Source organism: Gadus chalcogrammus, chromosome 12 (assembly GCF_026213295.1).
Source record: "Gadus chalcogrammus isolate NIFS_2021 chromosome 12, NIFS_Gcha_1.0, whole genome shotgun sequence".
NCBI classification, from domain to species: domain Eukaryota; kingdom Metazoa; phylum Chordata; class Actinopteri; order Gadiformes; family Gadidae; genus Gadus; species Gadus chalcogrammus.
This window is the reverse complement of record NC_079423.1, coordinates 6,990,443-7,005,442: the sequence shown is the minus strand read 5'-3', so window position 1 is coordinate 7,005,442 and position 15,000 is coordinate 6,990,443. Positions and strand designations below refer to the sequence as shown.

General features: G+C 44.0%; 17 non-coding genes and 4 pseudogenes across 17 annotated transcripts; all 21 read right to left on the bottom strand.

The window, feature by feature from the left end:
• LOC130395994 (5S ribosomal RNA) overlaps positions 1–17 on the bottom strand; it is a 119-nt pseudogene extending 102 nt beyond the window's left edge.
• A 519-nt stretch (positions 18–536) lies between these two features.
• On the bottom strand, positions 537–655 carry LOC130395981 (5S ribosomal RNA; annotated as a pseudogene).
• Positions 656–1,167: 512 nt separating this feature from the next.
• On the bottom strand, positions 1,168–1,286 carry LOC130395272 (5S ribosomal RNA). Its single transcript, XR_008898347.1, has one exon. It is a non-coding gene; the product is annotated as a 5S ribosomal RNA (ribosomal RNA).
• Positions 1,287–1,805: 519 nt separating this feature from the next.
• Positions 1,806–1,924, bottom strand: LOC130394337 (5S ribosomal RNA). Its single transcript, XR_008897506.1, has one exon. It is a non-coding gene; the product is annotated as a 5S ribosomal RNA (ribosomal RNA).
• Positions 1,925–2,443: 519 nt separating this feature from the next.
• Positions 2,444–2,562, bottom strand: LOC130399549 (5S ribosomal RNA). Its single transcript, XR_008902057.1, has one exon. It is a non-coding gene; the product is annotated as a 5S ribosomal RNA (ribosomal RNA).
• A 529-nt stretch (positions 2,563–3,091) lies between these two features.
• LOC130394626 (5S ribosomal RNA) lies at positions 3,092–3,210 on the bottom strand. Its single transcript, XR_008897766.1, has one exon. It is a non-coding gene; the product is annotated as a 5S ribosomal RNA (ribosomal RNA).
• Positions 3,211–3,729: 519 nt separating this feature from the next.
• Positions 3,730–3,848, bottom strand: LOC130394458 (5S ribosomal RNA). Its single transcript, XR_008897614.1, has one exon. It is a non-coding gene; the product is annotated as a 5S ribosomal RNA (ribosomal RNA).
• Positions 3,849–4,377: 529 nt separating this feature from the next.
• LOC130396173 (5S ribosomal RNA) lies at positions 4,378–4,508 on the bottom strand (annotated as a pseudogene).
• Positions 4,509–5,037: 529 nt separating this feature from the next.
• On the bottom strand, positions 5,038–5,156 carry LOC130400794 (5S ribosomal RNA). The gene has a single exon (XR_008903267.1). It is a non-coding gene; the product is annotated as a 5S ribosomal RNA (ribosomal RNA).
• A 1,603-nt stretch (positions 5,157–6,759) lies between these two features.
• On the bottom strand, positions 6,760–6,878 carry LOC130399509 (5S ribosomal RNA). The gene has a single exon (XR_008902016.1). It is a non-coding gene; the product is annotated as a 5S ribosomal RNA (ribosomal RNA).
• A 529-nt stretch (positions 6,879–7,407) lies between these two features.
• LOC130395297 (5S ribosomal RNA) lies at positions 7,408–7,526 on the bottom strand. The gene has a single exon (XR_008898370.1). It is a non-coding gene; the product is annotated as a 5S ribosomal RNA (ribosomal RNA).
• A 1,298-nt stretch (positions 7,527–8,824) lies between these two features.
• On the bottom strand, positions 8,825–8,944 carry LOC130394132 (5S ribosomal RNA). The gene has a single exon (XR_008897320.1). It is a non-coding gene; the product is annotated as a 5S ribosomal RNA (ribosomal RNA).
• A 529-nt stretch (positions 8,945–9,473) lies between these two features.
• LOC130400296 (5S ribosomal RNA) lies at positions 9,474–9,592 on the bottom strand. The gene has a single exon (XR_008902769.1). It is a non-coding gene; the product is annotated as a 5S ribosomal RNA (ribosomal RNA).
• A 529-nt stretch (positions 9,593–10,121) lies between these two features.
• On the bottom strand, positions 10,122–10,240 carry LOC130399698 (5S ribosomal RNA). The gene has a single exon (XR_008902200.1). It is a non-coding gene; the product is annotated as a 5S ribosomal RNA (ribosomal RNA).
• Positions 10,241–10,759: 519 nt separating this feature from the next.
• On the bottom strand, positions 10,760–10,878 carry LOC130395402 (5S ribosomal RNA). The gene has a single exon (XR_008898461.1). It is a non-coding gene; the product is annotated as a 5S ribosomal RNA (ribosomal RNA).
• A 519-nt stretch (positions 10,879–11,397) lies between these two features.
• On the bottom strand, positions 11,398–11,516 carry LOC130400320 (5S ribosomal RNA). Its single transcript, XR_008902796.1, has one exon. It is a non-coding gene; the product is annotated as a 5S ribosomal RNA (ribosomal RNA).
• Positions 11,517–12,044: 528 nt separating this feature from the next.
• Positions 12,045–12,163, bottom strand: LOC130399911 (5S ribosomal RNA). The gene has a single exon (XR_008902404.1). It is a non-coding gene; the product is annotated as a 5S ribosomal RNA (ribosomal RNA).
• A 519-nt stretch (positions 12,164–12,682) lies between these two features.
• Positions 12,683–12,813, bottom strand: LOC130395846 (5S ribosomal RNA; annotated as a pseudogene).
• Positions 12,814–13,332: 519 nt separating this feature from the next.
• LOC130399926 (5S ribosomal RNA) lies at positions 13,333–13,451 on the bottom strand. The gene has a single exon (XR_008902418.1). It is a non-coding gene; the product is annotated as a 5S ribosomal RNA (ribosomal RNA).
• Positions 13,452–13,979: 528 nt separating this feature from the next.
• Positions 13,980–14,098, bottom strand: LOC130399910 (5S ribosomal RNA). Its single transcript, XR_008902403.1, has one exon. It is a non-coding gene; the product is annotated as a 5S ribosomal RNA (ribosomal RNA).
• Positions 14,099–14,617: 519 nt separating this feature from the next.
• Positions 14,618–14,736, bottom strand: LOC130395861 (5S ribosomal RNA). The gene has a single exon (XR_008898866.1). It is a non-coding gene; the product is annotated as a 5S ribosomal RNA (ribosomal RNA).
• Between the last annotated feature and the right edge of the window lie 264 nt (positions 14,737–15,000).

The window sequence follows — 15,000 nt, the reverse complement described above, 5'->3', positions numbered from 1 at the left end:
GTGGTATGGCCGTATGAAATTAGTGCAGGCGCAAAACCAGGTTTTATACAGTAGCACATAAGGAGTGAGAAAGCTGCTGAGGCTCGACGTTACACTTTTACAAAAACAATCATTAGTTAGATATAAACGGCAGTAATTGATTCAGTAGGACTCCTTATCCATGTAAACGATCATTGTGACATCTGAATTCATTAATTATCTGAAATACACTGCGTGTGCGTGTGATGTTAAATGTTTGAACCAAGGTTAACGGTTAAAGTGTCAGAGAATGGGTGGTGATTTTTTGACGTCCTCCCATGATCTGAAGTGAGCGTGTGTGTTTGTGTTGGTGAAAGTTTAAGAAATGTACAACTGTCGGTTCAGCTCTCTGGTGCTCCCTGCTGGCAGTATCACTATACTGTCCTCATGTTTCACAAAAATAGTTTTGAGAGACGTTGTCAGTTTTTGTATGTTGCTTAAATCCTCCAAAGCCGTAGGCAGTAAACATCAGGTCACGGTACGCCACGGAGTCAATGAGCTCGAGTTGAAAAAGAAAAAGCTTACAGCACCTGGTATTCCCAGGCGGTCTCCCATCCAAGTACTAACCAACCCCGACCCTGCTCAGCTTCCGAGTTCAGACGAGATCGTGCGTGTTCAGGGTGGTATGGCCGTATGCAATTAATGCAGGCGCAAAACCAGGTTTTATACAGTAGCACATAAGGAGTGAGAAAGCTGCTGAGGCTCGACGTTAAACTTTTACAAAAACAATCATTAGTTAGATATAAACGGCAGTAATTGATTCAGTAGGACTCCTTATCCATGTAAACGATCATTGTGACATCTGAATTCATTAATTATCTGAAATACACTGCGTGTGCGTGTGATGTTTGAACCAAGGTTAACGGTTAAAGTGTCAGAGAATGGGTGGTGATTTTTTGACGTCCTCCCATGATCTGAAGTGAGCGTGCGTGTTTGTGTTGGTGAAAGTTTAAGAAATGTACAACTGTCGGTTCAGCTCTCTGGTGCTCCCTGCTGGCAGTATCACTATACTGTCCTCATGTTTCACAAAAATAGTTTTGAGAGACGTTGTCAGTTTTTGTATGTTGCTTAAATCCTCCAAAGCCGTAGGCAGTAAACATCAGGTCACGGTACGCCACGGAGTCAATGAGCTCGAGTTGATAAAGTAATAGCTTACAGCACCTGGTATTCCCAGGCGGTCTCCCATCCAAGTACTAACCAGGCCCGACCCTGCTTAGCTTCCGAGATCAGACGAGATCTGGCGTGTTTAGGGTGGTATGGCCATAATCAATTAGTACAGGCGCAAAACCAGGTTTTATACAGTAGCACATAAGGAGTGAGAAAGCTGCTGAGGCTCGACGTTACACTCTTACAAAAACAATCATTAGTTAGATATAAACGGCAGTAATTGATTCAGTAGGACTCCTTATCCATGTAAACGATCATTGTGACATCTGAATTCATTAATTATCTGAAATACACTGCGTGTGCGTGTGATGTTAAATGTTTGAACCAAGGTTAACGGTTAAAGTGTCAGAGAATGGGTGGTGATTTTTTGACGTCCTCCCATGATCTGAAGTGAGCGTGCGTGTTTGTGTTGGTGAAAGTTTAAGAAATGTACAACTGTCGGTTCAGCTCTCTGGTGCTCCCTGCTGGCAGTATCACTATACTGTCCTCATGTTTCACAAAAATAGTTTTGAGAGACGTTGTCAGTTTTTGTATGTTGCTTAAATCCTCCAAAGCGGTTGGCAGTAAACATCAGGTCACGGTACGCCACGGAGTCAATGAGCTCGAGTTGAAAAAGAAAAAGCTTACAGCACCTGGTATTCCCAGGCGGTCTCCCATCCAAGTACTAACCAGGCCCGACCCTGCTTAGCTTCCGAGATCAGACGAGATCGGGCGTGTTTAGGGTGGTATGGCCATAATCAATTAGTACAGGCGCAAAACCAGGTTTTATACAGTAGCACATGAGGAGTGAGAAAGCTGCTGAGGCTCGACGTTACACTCTTACAAAAACAATCATTAGTTAGATATAAACGGCAGTAATTGATTCAGTAGGACTCCTTATCCATGTAAACGATCATTGTGACATCTGAATTCATTAATTATCTGAAATACACTGCGTGAGCGTGTGATGTTAAATGTTTGAACCAAGGTTAACGGTTAAAGTGTCAGAGAATGGGTGGTGATTTTTTGACGTCCTCCCATGATCTGAAGTGAGCGTGCGTGTTTGTGTTGGTGAAAGTTTAAGAAATGTACAACTGTCGGTTCAGCTCTCTGGTGCTCCCTGCTGGCAGTATCACTATACTGTCCTCATGTTTCACAAAAATAGTTTTGAGAGACGTTGTCAGTTTTTGTATGTTGCTTAAATCCTCCAAAGCGGTTGGCAGTAAACATCAGGTCACGGTACGCCACGGAGTCAATGAGCTCGAGTTGAAAAAGAAAATGCTTACAGCACCTGGTATTCCCAGGCGGTCTCCCATCCAAGTACTAACCAGGCCCGACCCTGCTTAGCTTCCGAGATCAGACGAGATCGGGCGTGTTCAGGGTGGTATGGCCGTAAGCAATTAGTGTAGGCGCAAAACCAGGTTTTATACAGTAGCACATAAGGAGTGAGAAAGCTGCTGAGGCTCGACGTTACACTTTTACAAAAACAATCATTAGTTAGATATAAACGGAAGTAATTGATTCAGTAGGACTCCTTATCCATGTAAACGATCATTGTGACATCTGAATTCATTAATTATCTGAAATACACTGCGTGTGCGTGTGATGTTAAATGTTTGAACCAAGGTTAACGGTTAAAGTGTCAGAGAATGGGTGGTGATTTTTTGACGTCCTCCCATGATCTGAAGTGAGCGTGCGTGTTTGTGTTGGTGAAAGTTTAAGAAATGTACAACTGTCGGTTCAGCTCTCTGGTGCTCCCTGCTGGCAGTATCACTATACTGTCCTCATGTTTCACAAAAATAGTTTTGAGAGACGTTGTCAGTTTTTGTATGTTGCTTAAATCCTCCAAAGCGGTTGGCAGTAAACATCAGGTCACGGTACGCCACGGTAGGCCACGGAGTCAATGAGCTCGAGTTGAAAAAGAAAAAGCTTACAGCACCTGGTATTCCCAGGCGGTCTCCCATCCAAGTACTAACCAGGCACGACCCTGCTTAGCTTCCGAGATCAGACGAGATCGGGCGTGTTCAGGGCGGTATGGCTATAAACAATTAGTGTAGGCTCAAAACCAGGTTTTATACAGTAGCACATAAGGAGTGAGAAAGCTGCTGCGGCTCGACGTTACACTTTTACAAAAACAATCATTAGTTAGATATAAACGGCAGTAATTGATTCAGTAGGACTCCTTATCCATGTAAACGATCATTGTGACATCTGAATTCATTAATTATCTGAAATACACTGCGTGTGCGTGTGATGTTAAATGTTTGAACCAAGGTTAACGGTTAAAGTGTCAGAGAATGGGTGGTGATTTTTTGACGTCCTCCCATGATCTGAAGTGAGCGTGCGTGTTTGTGTTGGTGAAAGTTTAAGAAATGTACAACTGTCGGTTCAGCTCTCTGGTGCTCCCTGCTGGCAGTATCACTATACTGTCCTCATGTTTCACAAAAATAGTTTTGAGAGACGTTGTTAGATTTTGTATGTTGCTTAAATCCTCCAAAGCGGTTGGCAGTAAACATCAGGTCACGGTACGCCACGGAGTCAATGAGCTCGAGTTGAAAAAGAAAAAGCTTACAGCACCTAGTATTCCTAGGCGGTCTCCCATCCAAGTACTAACCAGGCCCGATCCTGCTTAGCTTCCGAGATCAAACGAGATCGGGTGTGTTCAGGGTGGTATGGCCGTAAGCAATTAGTGCAGGCGCAAAACCAGGTTTTATACAGTAGCACATAAGGAGTGAGAAAGCTGCTGAGGCTCGACGTTACACTTTTACAAAAACAATCATTAGTTAGATATAAACGGCAGTAATTGATTCAGTATGACTCCTTATCCATGTAAACGATCATTGTGACATCTGAATTCATTAATTATCTGAAATACACTGCGTGTGCGTGTGATGTTAAATGTTTGAACCAAGGTTAACGGTTAAAGTGTCAGAGAATGGGTGGTGATTTTTTGACGTCCTCCCATGATCTGAAGTGAGCGTGCGTGTTTGTGTTGGTGAAAGTTTAAGAAATGTACAAAGGTCGGTTCAGCTCTCTGGTGCTCCCTGCTGGCAGTATCACTATACTGTCCTCATTTTTCACAAAAATAGTTTTGAGAGACGTTGTCAGTTTTTGTATGTTGCTTAAATCCTCCAAAGCGGTTGGCAGTAAACATCAGGTCACGGTACGCCACGGTAGGCCATGGAGGCAATGAGCTCGAGTTGAAAAAGAAGAAGCTTACCGCACCTGGTTTTCCCAGGCGGTCTCCCAGGCGGTCTCCCATCCATGTACTAACCAGGCCCGACCCTGCTTAGCTTCCTAGATCAGACGAGATCGGGCGTGTTCAGGGTGGTATGGCCGCAAGCAATTAGTCCAGGCGCAAAACCAGGTTTTATACAGTAGCACATAAGGAGTGAGAAAGCTGCTGAGGCTTGACGTTACACTTTTACAAAAACAATCATTAGTTAGATATAAACGGCAGTAATTGATTCAGTAGGACTCCTTATCCATGTAAACGATCATTGTGACATCTGAATTCATTAATTATCTGAAATACACTGCGTGAGCGTGTGATGTTAAATGTTTGAACCAAGGTTAACGGTTAAAGTGTCAGAGAATGGGTGGTGATTTTTTGACGTCCTCCCATGATCTGAAGTGAGCGTGCGTGTTTGTGTTGGTGAAAGTTTAAGAAATGTACAACTGTCGGTTCAGCTCTCTGGTGCTCCCTGCTGGCAGTATCACTATACTGTCCTCATGTTTCACAAAAATAGTTTTGAGAGACGTTGTCAGTTTTTGTATGTTGCTTAAATCCTCCAAAGCGGTTGGCAGTAAACATCAGGTCACGGTACGCCACGGTAGGCCACGGAGGCAATGAGCTCGAGTTGAAAAAGAAAAAGCTTACAGCACCTGGTATTCCCAGGCGGTCTCCCATCCAAGTACTAACCAGCCCCGACCCTGCTTAACTTCCGAGATCAGACGAGATCGGGCGTGTTCAGGGTGGTATGGCCGTAAGCAATTAGTGCAGGCGCAAAACCAGTTTTTACACAGTAGCACATAAGGAGTGAGAAAGCTGCTGAGGCTCGACGTTACACTCTTACAAAAACAATCATTAGTTAGATATAAACGGCAGTAATTGATTCAGTAGGACTCCTTATCCATGTAAACGATCATTGTGACATCTGAATTCATTAATTATCTGAAATACACTGCGTGTGCGTGTGATGTTAAATGTTTGAACCAAGGTTAACGGTTAAAGTGTCAGAGAATGGGTGGTGATTTTTTGACGTCCTCCCATGATCTGAAGTGAGCGTGCGTGTTTGTGTTGGTGAAAGTTTAAGAAATGTACAACTGTCGGTTCAGCTCTCTGTTGCTCCCTGCTGGCAGTATCACTATAGTGTCCTCATGTTTCACAAAAATAGTTTTGAGAGACTTTGTCAGTTTTTGTATGTTGCTTAAATCCTCCAAAGCGGTTGGCAGTAAACATCAGGTCACGGTACGCCACGGTAGGCCACGGAGTCAATGAGCTCGAGTTGAAAAAGAAAATGCTTACAGCACCTGGTATTCCCAGGCATTGTCTTGACCCCGGTGGAGGAGCTGTTAATAAACATAAATTCAGGGCGCCCTGGCATGGAGGGGGTACCTGGAGGTACCTAGTACCACCTCAGAGAGTCATGGGCCATACCCCACACTGGTTGAATGTAGGTTTTTGTGTTTTCTTGTATTTTCGATTTTTTTTTGCCTTCGAAGTAACACATGCAAACCGTGTGCTTGCCACAGCGCATACTATTCCAAATGTTTCTTATTTTGGTAACTGGGTAGAAAACCTAAAAGTGACAATTCATCAACTTCACAGATCAAGATGGATCATTGCTTGTAATGAAGCCGCCGGCTACGATCGAACATTCTCCAGTGGATGCAAGTCCGTTAGGACTATTTTATACTTTATGTTGTAAATGCCTCTCGGCATAGTACTCAGACAATATTGCTCTTTGTATGATAGGAGGCCGATACAAATCTTGGATGGGTCATCTGAAACGACTGTGATGTGCTCAGCATCTCCAGCATTATAGCCTAGATAAAACTACCATTTGAAAAAAACGGAGGGCTACGCAAATAGTCTGGAGTGAACTGAGGCCAGGTCCTCGATTGGTAGTGTTGGCTATGTAAGGCTATTTAAATATATTAAAGATTTGCGCGAGAATCTATATCTCTCCACTCCAGCAAAAAGTCATCCAATATGCCAAGATGTCGAGCCGTGGTCTTATCAATCGCTCCCGGTGGATTGCACGTATAATTTGCGCTCTGATATCAGCAGTTCTCTCATCAAAAGGGCATGCCATTGTGAACACATGAAATCTGCGGTGAACGCCGGTTGAAATACCCAAAACCGGGTTATGTTTCAAACTTAACCTGCGCAAAACCTGGTCCGACCAGGTTTGATTCAGAGCATATGTTGCTATAGCAACTAACATACCGTGATCCTTTTGGAACGGAAAACCTAGGGTTACAGCAAACCCTGGGTTAACTTACCCGGTTATGTGATAAAACCGGCTTTGTGGAACACCCCACAGGTCACGGTACTCCACGGAGTCAATGAGCTCGAGTTGAAAAAGAAAAAGCTTACAGCACCTGGTATTCCCAGGCGGTCTCCCACCCAAGTACTAACCAGGCCCGACCCTGCTTAGCTTCCGAGATCAGACGAGATCGGGCGTGTTCAGGGTGGTATGGCCGTAAGCAATTAGTGCAGGCGCAAAACCAGGTTTTATACAGTAGCACATAAGGAGTGAGAAAGCTGCTGAGGCTCGACGTTACACTTTTACAAAAACAATCATTAGTTAGATATAAACGGCAGTAATTGATTCAGTAGGACTCCTTATCCATGTAAACGATAATTGTGACATCTGAATTCATTAATTATCTGAAATACACTGCGTGTGCGTGTGATGTTAAATGTTTGAACCAAGGTTAACGGTTAAAGTGTCAGAGAATGGGTGGTGATTTTTTGACGTCCTCCCATGATCTGAAGTGAGCGTGCGTGTTTGTGTTGGTGAAAGTTTAAGAAATGTACAACTGTCGTTTCAGCTCTCTGGTCCTCCCTGCTGGCATTATCACTATACTGTCCTCATGTTTCACAAAAATAGTTTTGAGAGACGTTGTCAGTTTTTGTATGTTGCTTAAATCCTCCAAAGCGGTTGGCAGTAAACATCAGGTCACGGTACGCCACGGTAGGCCACGGAGGCAATGAGCTCGAGTTGAAAAAGAAAAAGTTTACAGCACCTGGTATTCCCAGGCGGTCTCCCATCCAAGTACTAACTAGGCACGACCCTGCTTAGCTTCCGAGATCAGACGAGATCGGGCGTGTTCAGGGTGGTATGGCCGTAAGCAATTAGTGCAGGCGCAAAACCAGGTTTTATACAGTAGCACATAAGGAGTGAGAAAGCTGCTGAGGCTCGACGTTACACTTTTACAAAAACAATCATTAGTTAGATATAAACGGCAGTAATTGATTCAGTAGGACTCCTTATCCATGTAAACGATCATTGTGACATCTGAATTCATTAATTATCTGAAATACACTGCGTGTGCGTGTGATGTTAAATGTTTGAACCAAGGTTAACGGTTAAAGTGTCAGAGAATGGGTGGTTATTTTTTGACGTCCTCCCATGATCTGAAGTGAGCGTGCGTGTTTGTGTTGGTGAAAGTTTAAGAAATGTACAACTGTCGTTTCAGCTCTCTGGTGCTCCCTGCTGGCAGTATCACTATACTGTCCTCATGTTTTAAAAAAATAGTTTTGAGAGACGTTGTCAGTCTTTGTATGTTGCTTAAATCCTCCAAAGCGGTTGGCAGTAAACATCAGGTCACGGTAGGTCACGGTACGCCACGGAGTCAATGAGCTTGAGTTGAAAAACAAAATGCTTACAGCACCTGGTATTCCCAGGCGGTCTGCCATCCAAGTACTAACCAGGCCCGACCCTGCTTAGCTTCCGAGATCAGACAAGATCAGGCGTGTTTTTTTTTTTTTTTTTTTTTTTTCCTTTTCTGTCTTCCTTTCTGTCTCCCTCTTTCTTCTTCGCTTCTCTCTTTTTTTTTTCTTTCCCCTTACCTTCTTTCTTCTCTCTTTCTCTCCTTTCTCTCATCCTCCTTCCTCTCTCTTTTTTTTCCTTACAGCCTCCCGATCTGTTGCGATGTCAGGTTTTTACCCTGAACATCATCTCCCACGTACACTTCTTGTCCGTCCTTTCTCTGATCTCCAGCTTCTTTTTTTTCTTTCTTGTTTCTCCTTCACCTTCATCTTGTCCAACTCCTTGCTCTTCACCAGTATCGTTGGTTTGCTCGCTGGGGTTTTCTTCTGCAGAATCTTGGCCATTGCATATGCCCACCTACCGTTAAGGTTAGTGGGTTCTCCGTCAACCTCCTCAATTCCTTTATCTTCATCGTCTACCTCATCTCCGTCACTAACTTTAATGTCCTCTTTATCATCAGCATCATCATCAGCTTCTTCCTCCTCATCATCATCGTCATCATCCATGTCATTCATGTCATTTTCTCCTCACTACTTACAGCACCTGGTATTCCCAGGCGGACTCCCATCCAAGTACTAACCAGACCCGACCCTGCTTAGCTTCCGAGATCAGACGAGATCGGGCGTGTTTTTTTTTTTTCTTTTGGTGACACCCGTCACTACTTACAGCAACCTGGGCTTCTGAGGAGGTCTCCCATCCAAGTACTAACCAGGCCCGACCCTGCTTAGCTTCCGAGATCAGACGAGATCGGGCGTGTTCAGGGTGGTATGGCCGTAAGCAATTAGTGCAGGCGCAAAACCAGGTTTTATACAGTAGCACATAAGGAGTGAGAAAGCTGCTGAGGCTCGACGTTACACTCTTACAAAAACAATCATTTGTTAGATATAAACGGCAGTAATTGATTCAGTAGAACTCCTTATCCATGTAAACGATCATTGTGACATCTGAATACATTAATTATCTGAAATACACTGCGTGTGCGTGTGATGTTAAATGTTTGAACCAAGGTTAACGGTTAAAGTGTCAGAGAATGGGTGGTGATTTTTTGACGTCCTCCCATGATCTGAAGTGAGTGTGCGTGTTTGTGTTGGTGAAAGTTTAAGAAATGTACAACTGTCGGTTCAGCTCTCTGGTGCTCCCTGCTGGCAGTATCACTATACTGTCCTCATTTTTCACAAAAATAGTTTTGAGAGACGTTGTCAGTTTTTGTGTGTTGCTTAAATCCTCCAAAGCGGTTGGCAGTAAACATCAGGTCACGGTACGCCACGGTAGGCCACGGAGTCAATGAGCTCGAGTTGAAAAATAAATAGCTTACAGCACCTGGTATTCCCAGGCGGTCTCCCATCCAAGTACTAACCAGGCCCGACCCTGCTTAGCTTCCGAGATCAGACGAGATCGGGCGTGTTCAGGGTGGTATGGCCGTGAGCATTTAGTGCAGGCGCAAAACCAGGTTTTATACAGTAGCACATAAGGAGTGAGAAAGCTGCTGAGGCTTGACGTTACACTTTTACAAAAACAATCATTAGTTAGATATAAACGGCAGTAATTGATTCAGTAGGACTCCTTATCCATGTAAACGATCATTGTGACATCTGAATTCATTAATTATCTGAAATACACTGCGTGTGCGTGTGATGTTAAATGTTTGAACCAAGGTTAACGGTTAAAGTGTCAGAGAATGGGTGGTGATTTTTTGACGTCCTCCCATGATCTGAAGTGAACGTGCGTGTTTGTGTTGGTGAAAGTTTAAGAAATGTACAACTGTCGGTTCAGCTCTCTGGTGCTCCCTGCTGGCAGTATAACTATACTGTCCTCATGTTTCACAAAAATAGTTTTGAGAGACGTTGTCAGTTTTTGTATGTTGCTTAAATCCTCCAAAGCGGTTGGCAGTAAACATCAGGTCACGGTACGCCACGGTAGGCCACGGAGTCAATGAGCTCGAGTTGAAAAAGAAAAAGCTTACAGCACCTGGTATTCCCAGGCGGTCTCCCATCCAAGTACTAACCAGGCCCGACCCTGCTTAGCTTCCGAGATCAGACGAGATCGGGGGTGTTCAGGGTGGTATGGCCGTAAGCAATTAGTGCAGGCGCAAAACCAGGTTTTATACAGTAGCACATAAGGAGTGAGAAAGCTGCTGAGGCTCGACGTTACACTTTTATAAAAAAAATCATTAGTTAGATATAAACGGCAGTAATTGATTCAGTAGGACTCCTTATCCATGTAAACGATCATTGTGACATCTGAATTCATTAATTATCTGAAATACACTGCGTGTGCGTGTGATGTTAAATGTTTGAACCAAGGTTAACGGTTAAAGTGTCAGAGAATGGGTGGTGATTTTTTGACGTCCTCCCATGATCTGAAGTGAGCGTGCGTGTTTGTGTTGGTGAAAGTTTAAGAAATGTACAACTGTCGGTTCAGCTCTCTGGTGCTCCCTGCTGGCAGTATCACTATACTGTCCTCATGTTTCACAAAAACAGTTTTGAGAGACGTTGTCAGTTTTTGTATGTTGCTTAAATCCTCCAAAGCGGTTGGCAGTAAACATCAGGTCACGGTACGCCACGGAGTCAATGAGCTCGAGTTGAAAAAGAAAAAGCTTACAGCACCTGGTATTCCCAGGCGGTCTCCAATCCAAGTACTAACCAGACCCGACCCTGCTTAGCTTTCGAGATCAAACGAGATCGGGCGTGTTCAGGGTGGTATGGCCGTAAGCAATTAGTGCAGGCGCAAAACCAGGTTTTATACAGTAGCACATAAGGAGTGAGAAAGCTGCTGAGGCTCGACGTTACACTTTTACAAAAACAATCATTAGTTAGATATAAACGGCAGTAATTGATTCAGTAGGACTCCTTATCCATGTAAACGATCATTGTGACATCTGAATTCATTAATTATCTGAAATACACTGCGTGTGCGTGTGATGTTAAATGTTTGAACCAAGGTTAACGGTTAAAGTGTCAGAGAATGGGTGGTGATTTTTTGACGTCCTCCCATGATCTGAAGTGAGCGTGCGTGTTTGTGTTGGTGAAAGTTTAAGAAATGTACAACTGTCGGTTCAGCTCTCTGGTGCTCCCTGCTGGCAGTATCACTATACTGTCCTCATGTTTCACAAAAATAGTTTTGAGAGACGTTGTCAGTTTTTGTATGTTGCTTAAATCCTCCAAAGCGGTTGGCAGTAAACATCAGGTCACGGTACGCCACGGAGTCAATGAGCTTGAGTTGAAAAAGAAAAAGCTTACAGCACCTGGTATTCCCTGGCGGTCTCCCATCCAAGTACTAACCAGGCCCGACCCTGCTTAGCTTCCGAGATCAGACGAGATCGGGCGTGTTCAGGGTGGTATGGCCATAAGCAATTAGTGCAGGCGCAAAACCAGGTTTTATACAGTAGCACATAAGGAGTGAGAAAGCTGCTGAGGCTCGACGTTACACTCTTACAAAAACAATCATTAGTTAGATATAAACGGCAGTAATTGATTCAGTAGGACTCCTTATCCATGTAAACGATGATGTGACATCTGAATTCATTAATTATCTGAAATACACTGCGTGTGCGTGTGATGTTAAATGTTTGAACCAAGGTTAACGGTTAAAGTGTCAGAGAATGGGTGGGGATTTTTTGACGTCCTCCCATGATCTGAAGTGAGCGTGCGTGTTTGTGTTGGTGAAAGTTTAAGAAATGTACAACTGTCGGTTCAGCTCTCTGGTGCTCCCTGCTGGCAGTATCACTATACTGTCCTCATGTTTCACAAAAACAGTTTTGAGAGACGTTGTCAGTTTTTGTATGTTGCTTAAATCCTCCAAAGCGGTTGGCAGTAAACATCAGGTCACGGTACGCCATGGTAGGCCACGGAGTCAATGAGCTCGAGTTGAAAAAGAAAAAGCTTACAGCACCTGCTATTCCCAGGCGGTCTCCCATCCAAGTACTAACCAGGCCCGACCCTGCTTAGCTTCCGAGTTCAGACGAGATCGGGCGTGTTCAGGGTGGTATGGCCGTAAGCAAATAGTGCAGGCGCAAAACCAGGTTTTATAGAGTAGCACATAAGGAGTGAGAAAGCTGCTGAGGCTCGACGTTACACTTTTACAAAAACAATCATTAGTTAGATGTAAACGGCAGTAATTGATTCAGTAGGACTCCTTATCCATGTAAACGATCATTGTGACATCTGAATTCATTAATTATCTGAAATACACTGCGTGTGCGTGTGATGTTAAATGTTTGAACCAAGGTTAACGGTTAAAGTGTCAGAGAATGGGTGGGGATTTTTTGACGTCCTCCCATGATCTGAAGTGAGCGTGCGTGTTTGTGTTGGTGAAAGTTTAAGAAATGTACAACTGTCGGTTCAGCTCTCTGGTGCTCCCTGCTGGCAGTATCACTATACTGTCCTCATGTTTCACAAAAACAGTTTTGAGAGACGTTGTCAGTTTTTGTATGTTGCTTAAATCCTCCAAAGCGGTTGGCAGTAAACATCAGGTCACGGTACGCCACGGAGTCAATGAGCTCGAGTTGAAAAAGAAAAAGCTTACCGCACCTGGTATTCCCAGGCGGTCTCCCAGGCGGTCTCCCATCCAAGTACTAACCAGGCCCGACCCTGCTTAGCTTCCGAGATCAGACGAGATCAGGAGTGTTCAGGGTGGTATGGCCGTAAGCAATTAGAGCAGGCGCAAAACCAGGTTTTATACAGTAGCACATAAGGAGTGAGAAAGCTGCTGAGGCTCGACGTTACACTTTTACAAAAACAATCATTAGTTAGATATAAACGGCAGTAATTGATTCAGTAGGACTCCTTATCCATGTAAACGATCATTGTGACATCTGAATTCATTAATTATCTGAAATACACTGCGTGTGCGTGTGATGTTAAATGTTTGAACCAAGGTTAACGGTTAAAGTGTCAGAGAATGGGTGGGGATTTTTTGACGTCCTCCCATGATCTGAAGTGAGCGTGCGTGTTTGTGTTGGTGAAAGTTTAAGAAATGTACAACTGTCGGTTCAGCTCTCTGGTGCTCCCTGCTGGCAGTATCACTATACTGTCCTCATGTTTCACAAAAACAGTTTTGAGAGACGTTGTCAGTTTTTGTATGTTGCTTAAATCCTCCAAAGCGGTTGGCAGTAAACATCAGGTCACGGTACGCCACGGAGTCAATGAGCTCGAGTTGAAAAAGAAAAAGCTTACAGCACCTGGTATTCCCAGGCGGACTCCCATCCAAGTACTAACCAGGCCCGACCCTGCTTAGCTTCCGAGATCAGACGAGATCGGGCGTGTTCAGGGTGGTATGGCCGTAAGCAATTAGTGCGGGCGCAAAACCAGGTTTTATACAGTAGCACATAAGGAGTGAGAAAGCTGCTGAGGCTCGACGTTACACTCTTACAAAAACAATCATTAGTTAGATATAAACGGCAGTAATTGATTCAGTAGGACTCCTTATCCATGTAAACGATGATGTGACATCTGAATTCATTAATTATCTGAAATACACTGCGTGTGCGTGTGATGTTAAATGTTTGAACCAAGGTTAACGGTTAAAGTGTCAGAGAATGGGTGGTGATTTTTTGACGTCCTCCCATGATCTGAAGTGAGCGTGCGTGTTTGTGTTGGTGAAAGTTTAAGAAATGTACAACTGTCGGTTCAGCTCTCTGGTGCTCCCTGCTGGCAGTATCACTATACTGTCCTCATGTTTCACAAAAACAGTTTTGAGAGACGTTGTCAGTTTTTGTATGTTGCTTAAATCCTCCAAAGCGGTTGGCAGTAAACATCAGGTCACGGTACGCCATGGTAGGCCACGGAGTCAATGAGCTCGAGTTGAAAAAGAAATAGCTTACAGCACCTGCTATTCCCAGGCGGTCTCCCATCCAAGTACTAACCAGGCCCGACCCTGCTTAGCTTCCGAGTTCAGACGAGATCGGGCGTGTTCAGGGTGGTATGGCCGTAAGCAAATAGTGCAGGCGCAAAACCAGGTTTTATAGAGTAGCACATAAGGAGTGAGAAAGCTGCTGAGGCTCGACGTTACACTTTTACAAAAACAATCATTAGTTAGATATAAACGGCAGTAATTGATTCAGTAGGACTCCTTATCCATGTAAACGATCATTGTGACATCTGAATTCATTAATTATCTGAAATACACTGCGTGTGCGTGTGATGTTAAATGTTTGAACCAAGGTTAACGGTTAAAGTGTCAGAGAATGGGTGGGGATTTTTTGACGTCCTCCCATGATCTGAAGTGAGCGTGCGTGTTTGTGTTGGTGAAAGTTTAAGAAATGTACAACTGTCGGTTCAGCTCTCTGGTGCTCCCTGCTGGCAGTATCACTATACTGTCCTCATGTTTCACAAAAACAGTTTTGAGAGACGTTGTCAGTTTTTGTATGTTGCTTAAATCCTCCAAAGCGGTTGGCAGTAAACATCAGGTCACGGTACGCCACGGAGTCAATGAGCTCGAGTTGAAAAAGAAAAAGCTTACAGCACATGGTATTCCCAGGCGGTCTCCAATCCAAGTACTAACCAGACCCGACCCTGCTTAGCTTTCGAGATCAAACGAGATCGGGCGTGTTCAGGGTGGTATGGCCGTAAGCAATTAGTGCAGGCGCAAAACCAGGTTTTATACAGTAGCACATAAGGAGTGAGAAAGCTGCTGAGGCTCGACGTTACACTTTTACAAAAACAATCATTAGTTAGATATAAACGGCAGTAATTGATTCAGTAGGACTCCTTATCCATGTAAACGATCATTGTGACATCTGAATTCATTAATTATCTGAAATACACTGCGTGTGCGTGTGATGTTAAATGTTTGAACCAAGGTTAACGGTTAAGTGTCAGAGAATGGGTGGTGATTT